Source organism: Mya arenaria, chromosome 11, assembly GCF_026914265.1.
Source record: "Mya arenaria isolate MELC-2E11 chromosome 11, ASM2691426v1".
In the NCBI taxonomy this organism is placed as follows: Eukaryota; Metazoa; Mollusca; class Bivalvia; order Myida; family Myidae; genus Mya; species Mya arenaria.
This window is the reverse complement of record NC_069132.1, coordinates 65,471,531-65,479,280: the sequence shown is the minus strand read 5'-3', so window position 1 is coordinate 65,479,280 and position 7,750 is coordinate 65,471,531. Positions and strand designations below refer to the sequence as shown.

The window sequence follows — 7,750 nt, the reverse complement described above, 5'->3', positions numbered from 1 at the left end:
GAAAGTTTAGTTGTTAACATTTTATTTTAGCTCGATTGTGACGAAAACACCGAAACTGATATCCTTTTCGAATGTCATTATAACGTTCCTCTGGTTGTTGTCGAACCAGAACCTTTTGGAATAAATGCGGACATTTATACCTCATTTGACTTAAACGGGTGTTTAATAATAATTATGAAGATGTGGATGAAACGTTTAATTGTTTACCTTTGTTATATATTTCATTGGGTTAATGAAGCGTTTTTATATAAACATTGGCAACATAGAAGCCTGTGGGGGCATGAACAACACGGTTTAACAACATAATTTTAAGACCAGCTAAGGTAAACAGGAATCAGGAAGATCAGATTACAGAGTGGATCAACAACAGGACGGTATTGCATTCAATCGACAGCATTGAACAGCGTCGTCAAATCAATGACGACGCTGTTTGCAAGAGCCTTAATTTTGTTCTTCAAAATAAGCCCAACACACTTAACCACTTAAACATGAACTAACAGATAAACTAGTTTAATAAACATACACTTAAGATAAGCAATAATCTGTTTGAATCCCGACGAAATTCAAAACAAGAGCTCATTGGTTAATTTTGTATGCGGGAACCTTACAAACCGCTATCAAAATGACCATTTGCCTAGCATTTTCGAGAGCCGGTATAATCAATTAGCATGTTTCATAAAATGTTGAAAACACAATTTATGGTCAGAAATCAAAATAAAAGGTCATAGATCATGCATATGGTTAACGCCATTTGTCCGTTCTCTGAAATGTTTTAAATACTGTGCAAAAAGTAAAACAATCAATACCTTGAACTACTGTACACGCAATACCTTTTTAAACGATGTCCGAGTTGTAGTAGATTTTGACTGTTTTGTAAATAATTCATTTGCATTAGTTTTTATTGTTTGCTTGTTTTTATAATACATGTGTACATATACTGGTAACTTTAACTTGTATGTGTGTTAACTTTATTTTCAATATGAGCTTGGCGATCAAATGTGGAGGCAATGTCATGTTTTATTCAGTTTTGAGTAACGATCCTTTTTGAAAGTGAAAAATTCATTCTCGGTGACATGTTATGGGGAAGTAAGGAGTTGACCAAATTGTATAAAAGATCTATCTTATCAAAAGGTATGCACACATTTATCGGAGAAATGTGTCGAGATTATAACTTCGTTTATTTGTCAAAATGTTCTAGACTATCTTATCAACAATATCTTAAGAATTCTTGACACTATCTTATCAAAAAAGAAAGTAATTCAATACAATACCATAAATAGTGGATGAATTCAAAATATTGGGTACAAAAATGCAAATATAAAAGCAATTCAAAGTTGTAATCAGCAGAAGCCTCAAGACATTGTTGATTTAATAGTTAGTATTAAAACACTTCCGGGAAAAATACATGCTTTTCATAAAAAAATCTGATAAAATATTGTATCACATGTTGCAACGGATATTAGTTTTGGCCCTTCAAACGACGTTTGCACTGTGAAAGGGCCTAAATACAAACATGACTGCCTTTAAAGTCGTAATATATCATTTAGCTGTAACTGATCTCCACAAACAATCAGTAAAATAACCTTCATGGGGTTATCAGTCTTAAAAAACTATGATCATTAAGGGCACTAAATTTAGTACGTTTTCTAACATGGATGGCCAGCATGCGTCGCTGTCCGTGGTAGAATAAAGAAAGGCAAAATGCGATTGGTTGTAAAACTGTTTAAAACCCAAAATTGAATGACTATTCCGGACGTGTTTTGATTGATATTCCACGCTCGAACAGTAGAAGGCAAGAAGGACGAATAATAAGAGCTAATACTAAAAAATACTTCTGATATTGGAGGCATTGAGAAGTGCGTAATTCCTAGAAGTTGCAAGTGAAGGTGTTAGGAAACAAATAGACCGTGATCCATTTTTTTCCAGTTTTATGATTAAGGCATCTTTCAGAAATAGTGGACCAACTATAGCAACTTTGTTGCTACGCAAACAATTCTTCAAGCTATCAAACAGTATATGTGGCATTCGGAGCTCCTCGGCCATTTTTTTCAAAAACAACCTCGGATGTATGCCGGTACATCTGTTGAAGTAGTCCGTATTTTTTTGAATAAAAGCATTAATTAAATGTAGTGTTTAAGAGTTGTATTTATTGCTCTCAGTTTAAATTGATTGCCAGTGAAGTGTATTATTGCAAACATAATAACGATTCCCAAGAGTTAATTTATACATTTTAACTACTAAATAAGATTACTACGCGATCTATTTGCAGCGGACTTAAACGTACCACTTTTTAAGTATGTAAACCGTCCATATACATCCGAGGTTGTTTTTGAAAAAATGGTAACTACGTTTGTATGACGGTAAGGTGCAAACATTTCTGGTCGATGATGTGAGGCGTTTTTGAAATAAAAACAGTATTATTTTATTTTTTTGAAACGAAAGAACATTGATCAGAATATGCTTGATCATGAAATGGTTGTTTATAACCGATATTTGTTAACATTCTGACAAACAACGTAGTAACCGAGACACCGTTTCCCAGTTTATCACGAGGAACATCCGGTGTTAAACTTCAACGTTTCTTGGTTTAAATTGTGGAATTGCAAGTGGTAAGTACAAATAAAATGTTATTTAATCATTAATGATTATTTTTAATCAGTATAACACAATCTACAAGCTTGAAAAGTAATTTGACAGTACTTTCACATGGCAATCAAAGTAATTGTCAAAACCCGGAAGTGAATTCTGCGAATTGTTTTGTTGTTAGCAACCGATAATGACCGCCAAGGTTAATGTTAAACGTTGTCACAGGCCTCGACGGTACCTTATGAAAAAGAATATATTCAAAATGATGATCCAGATTTTGCAAATGAACAACTTTAACATGACAATCTTTATTATAAATGAATTTGTGCAGTCTTCTCAAAGTCAAAATATAAAAGATTCAGATGAAAGGTCAATTTTATGTTTGATAAATAATGATGATTTTGATTGTGAAATGAACAAGAGTCTGATAGTGGACATGATGTTTCTGAGACTAATTTCAACGATGATTTATTACTTTGTAAAATAATTATGATGGTACTCTGAGAACTGCAGATGTCAAGGAGATTCAAAATGTAAACAAACTGCAGTGTGCATACTACTATCATTTGAATGTTACTGAATAACGGTTCGGATCACCTGTTTTCATAAAGTAAAATACTATTTGATTTTTTATTTGCTATCATTATTGTCTTTGAAGGTGCTGAACCATGTAGCCAAGATGTGCACTACCACTACTCATGGGATTTTGCCCAGCAAGTCCACTATCCACATCATGCCAACAAGTTGGGCCGATATATTTCGCCACCCCACAGAAGTGTCATGTGTTTCGCATGTGTGCCTTAGGTTCAGCTATGTTTTATGGTAAGATGTCACTCTGAATTAAACATGGAGTAACAGAATAAGACAGATCTTATACAATAATGATGTACCTGTAAAAATTGTCTTTCCAAGTCAGAATTAATTTTTTAGGTTAGATTTTTTATGTTGTCAGCTTTGTATTCCTGTTCAAAAACTTTTACCTTGGCCATACTTAGAAATCCTTTTAAAAGATTCAACGTAAACAAGTTAAACACTCTTGATCTTAGCTTGGATTTTAAAAATGAATTTTAATAAGAAATAAAGATCTGTAAAAGTAATACAGCTATCTGTTAGTGTCATTTTGGGTTGTCTACATTATCTTCTTGCTGACTATTTCAGTACAATTTTATTATTATTTGTGAAATCAATTAAAGGGGCTATACACCATATGATGAAATAGCGGGAAAAAAAGAAGAAAATTGTCGAAAACTGACATAAACTTGGTATCAATGAGTACAATGCATTGAAACTAACTACATGTAACTGAAGTACCACATAGTTTACAATTATATATTTGCAGTTTTTTCGTATTGTACCATTAAAAAAGATTACTAGGTATGTATACCTAGTAGAATTCATTTGTATGCGTGATTGGCTTGTCGATGTTATCACCTGATATTACCAAGTTAGGTATATAGCTTAGATATTCCAAAGGTTTAGAGTAAGCCTTCGTAGCACAGTAGATACAACATTGGACTGCAATTTTGGTGAATCCGGATCGAACATTTACATTTTGGTATTTTTTTTACAATTATGATATCAAAGAGTAAAACATTTTATTAAATAATTGTCCTGAGATTTGTTACAGAAAAAAACTGTTTTTGGTGCCAATCTGGTGTATAGTCCCTTTAACAATAGTTAACATTTATTTGTACAGGAAAGTAGACATTTTATCTGGTGGACGAGGCCGAATTGCCGGGGAAAGGAAGTGACAGTGTCGTGAGCCTGGCCCACCACTACTTTCAGCACTATGGTGTCGGTGAAAAACATGCTGAGGTATTTAATGCTTCACCCATTTAAATTATCTATAGAATTTTAATGGATTAAAGGTTCTAACAGCTTATGCAAACTTTATCCTTATTGCTGAGAAGAGATTATGAGAATCAATAGTGAATATAAAAGATGATGAAACTTAACATATTTTACACCATGAAACATATTCTTACTCAGATTTTTTTTTCCATTTCACATTCGATGATTGATAACGATTGGATAATTGGATTCAACCATGGCTTATGAAATGTGTCCATCAATATAACATTGCTTTCTTCATGTACTGCATATAGCTTAAAAAAGAAAAAAAATGTATTAAATTTTCCAGGTTTATTTCGATAATGCTGTCGGCCAAAACAAGAACAATGCTGTGCTTTGGTATGCCATGTGACCTGTAATGACAGGTAAGTTTTCTTATCTGTTAATAATTGTTTGTCTGATTTTTTAGGACAAATGCACTGTCTTTTGAAATCAATCACATCATTGATATCTGCGATTGGTGCTTTAATTTTAAAGGATGCAGAACTGGATGAAGTTAAAGTGTAGTTGGCAGTAATTTGATATGAGGAATATGTTAACTAAATAAACATATGTTAACACTCCATTATTGTAAGATTTATATGTCTTGAAAACTTTATTATACCCTAGTTAAATCATTTGCTTAGTTATATTTTTTTGTGAATATAGATAAGTTTTATTTACACTAAACAGATCTTCCAACAATTTTCAGGATTGCATGAGAGTGTAACACTAAACACTATGTTGGCTGGGCACACCAAATTTGCTCCTGACTGTCACTTCGGCAACTGGAAGGTCCAGTGGCGATGTTGTAATGCCGAGAATCTTCAAGAAATTGCCCACACTGTTTTCACCTCTTCAAAGTCCGGCCACAACATCCCACACTTGGTTTATGACCCTCAACAGCCAATCACAGTTCACAGTTGGAAATCATTCCTAGATACATATTTCAAAACTCTAAAGAATATTACCAAATACCACCTTTTCTATGTATCAAAACATAAACCAGCAGTTGTAGTATGCAAAGAGTTTGTAGATTCCTCAGAAAATTGAAGCTAACCTTTTGAGGATGAGTCCAGAATGTGGTGTTTTGCCTGAAATAAAGCACCGAACGTGCCTAGATGCTGAACGTCAATCGTACCTTCAATATTCTTTTGGTCCATTCTTTAGATCTGAGTCATCAAGATCTGCAGTATGCCCTAAACCAACTCTGTGTAAAGTCGAAGTTTACTCATTTGTTGGTGAAATGTCGATTGTAGATCAAATGTTTGTGGCAAATATGAAAGAAATGAGTAAAAAATGGCATTATCACATGTAACCATAGCAACAGGCTGTTGTTTTTTGTAGTTCTTTTATGTCATTTTGTACATATAATGAGCAATGTGTACTCTTTGTGTCTATGAATTAGTTTATGTGTTAGCTATAACAGACAGTTAAGTTAGTATTTCGGCATGGACACTGCATTTAAAATAAGAACATTTTTAGTGGACATTGTTTTCAAACTGGCTTACCAATGTGTAACAGAATGATCCATATCTTTTGATTTCTTTGTACAAAAATGACTAGAAACTTTAGTTTTTATACCTAAGATACTTGGTATCATTTACATGCCAATAACTTAAAACGCATTGTATATTGAGAACACATTATTTGTGGCAGACTTTGAAAATGATTGGAAATAGCATTTTCATTAGTAACCATAGCAACCGATTTTTGCTTTGACCTTTGTGGCCAATTTCTATGTCATTATAGACATTAGCAATGTGTACTTGTTATTTTAATGTTGAAGTTTATGTAACACTAGTAAAGATAAGTGATATATTTAAACAGGTATCTTGACATATTATATATATAATATTTAAAATAAGAACAGTTTTGTTCGCATTGTTTTTTATCCCTGTGTTTCATATGTTTTATAACTTTTGTGAAATTTAACGTGAAACTTTAGAGTTAATTTCTGTAAATACTTAATATCATAAAGATGTCAATAACTTATAAATAAAAAAAAATTATGCGGACTTTCAAAAATGAATGGTAATAGCATTTTCATAAGTAACCATAGCAACTGAATTTTGCTTTGACCTTTGTTGTAAGTTTCTTTATCATTATGGACATTAGCAATGTATACTTGTTATTTTCCTTTTGTAGTGAATGTGATACTAGTAAAGATAGTTTTATATTTTAATATTTTGACTTGTGTACTTCATTCAAAATAAGAACAGATTTAGCGAACATTTCGTTCAAATTGTGTTAAAGCTCTCTGTTACGAAATGTTCCATATCCATTGTTGTTTTTTTAATATTTGACTGACTAGTTCAGATTTTATTTCTGCAATTGCTTGGTATCATAAAAATGTCAATAACTTAAAACACAACTTTATGAAAAACATTATTTTTTGAGAAACATTTAGAAAATGAGTGAAAATGGCATTATCAATAGTTACCATAGCAACCAAATGCACTTATGAACTTTTCGTTAACTTTTGTAATCAAACTATGAGTGCTTATTGTTTCTATGCTAAAACTTATATGTTACATGTAAATAGTCCTTGACATGATACTTATCTGACATGGATATTTCATTCTAAATAAACACATTAGACCATACATTTTGTTCATTTCGATTTCTACACCCGTGTTACGAAAAGTACTATATTTTTTAGTTTTTGTGAATTTTGACTTGAAACTTTGGATTTTTGTTCTTGAAATACTTGGCATCATAAAGGTTACAATATCTCAAAATGTCATTTTTGGGCCAGAATGATCATATTCCCATTCCCATCCACATATGCGTTTTCAAAACCGGGACGTATGTATGAAACGTAGACAGTTTCTAAGCATTTTCTTTCATATCAGAATTAAAGTTTTCGCATTATTCATATTCTATTTAGCGATCTACTAAACGTGTTTATGCAATGTTCAGTCATTAGGAAGGATTTAGCCAAGTGCTTAGGATATTTAGTTTCTGAAATAAGATGTCCATACGTAGACAACTTAGGTTAGATACGAGGTGGTCGTTTCCTATAGTCAGAATGGAATGGACATTGATTTTGCTGGAAACTAGCCAATTTAGCAAAAACACTAATGTCGCTGAAGAATCGTTGGAGTAATTCAGTACCCAAAACATGTATAAGAATCAAGAACTGAAAGGCCTCCGTTTGTTTAAGAGGTTTGACAATATTTGTGATAATGAAACGCACCCACTTACAAGCACTGGACCAGGAACGTGAACACTCGCGAACACTAGGCAGAAGATAATGGAGAAAGTACTGAAGCTGATAAGACAATCTCTAAATAATTACGTATTATTGAAAGGATTAAATATCAGTTGTGAA

At 32.5% G+C, this 7,750-nt stretch overlaps 1 long non-coding RNA gene across 1 annotated transcript; it reads left to right on the top strand.

Annotated features, from left to right (window-relative positions):
- The first annotated feature begins 2,362 nt into the window (after nt 1-2,362).
- On the top strand, nt 2,363-7,022 carry LOC128207387 (uncharacterized). The gene is made up of 5 exons (XR_008256694.1): nt 2,363-2,609; nt 3,245-3,408; nt 4,283-4,401; nt 4,727-4,802; nt 5,129-7,022. It is a non-coding gene; the product is annotated as an uncharacterized LOC128207387 (long non-coding RNA).
- The last annotated feature ends 728 nt before the right edge of the window (nt 7,023-7,750 follow it).